At 37.5% G+C, this 653-nt stretch overlaps 1 protein-coding gene across 1 annotated transcript in view; it reads left to right on the top strand.

Moving 5' to 3' along the window:
* Positions 1 to 653, top strand: part of patj (PATJ crumbs cell polarity complex component) — a 134,871-nt gene that overhangs the window by 4,495 nt on the left and 129,723 nt on the right. The window lies entirely within an intron of this gene.

Below are 653 nucleotides of genomic sequence, written 5' to 3'. Positions count from 1 at the left end.
ACATTATAATCGAACATTTATCGAACTCTTCATATCGTTTTATCGAGGAAAATTATATCGCGATAATTATAGTTATTAAATTATCGCCCAGCCCTAGTGTCACATGATCCTTCAGAAATCAATTTAATATGCTGATTAGCTGCTCAAGAAACATTTCTTATTACTATCAATGTTAAAAAAAACGTTTGCTGCTTAAAGGGTTAGTTCACCCAAAAATGGTATCGTTCCAAACCCGTAAGACCTTTGTTCATCTTCGGAACACAAATTAAGATATTTTTGATGGAATATGAGAGCTCTCTAATCCTCCATAAACAGCAATGATATTACCACAGAAATCAACGTACAGAAACGTAGCAAGGACATCCATAAAATAGTCCATGTGACATCAGGGGTTCAATGTTCTTCTCCCCGAGTTACCGTCTTCCGCCATTTTGGAGAGTACCAACATCAATCAACGTAATCAGCTTTGTTTACGTTCAGCATGCGCGCGCTGTCTACTGAATGTAAACGGCACTGATTATGGTGATTACGTTCTGGAATACTCTCCAAAATGGCGGAAGACGGTAACTCGGGGAGAAGAACTGCTGAATAAATTATGCTATTATTGTTTTCTTTGCGCACAAAAAGTATTCTCGTTGCTTCGTAAAATTACG

The sequence above is a fragment of the Sinocyclocheilus anshuiensis genome, unplaced genomic scaffold (assembly GCF_001515605.1).
Source record: "Sinocyclocheilus anshuiensis isolate Anshui unplaced genomic scaffold, SAMN03320099.WGS_v1.1 scaffold560, whole genome shotgun sequence".
NCBI lineage: Eukaryota > Metazoa > Chordata > Actinopteri > Cypriniformes > Cyprinidae > Sinocyclocheilus > Sinocyclocheilus anshuiensis.
This window is presented reverse-complemented; position numbering and strand designations above follow the sequence as displayed.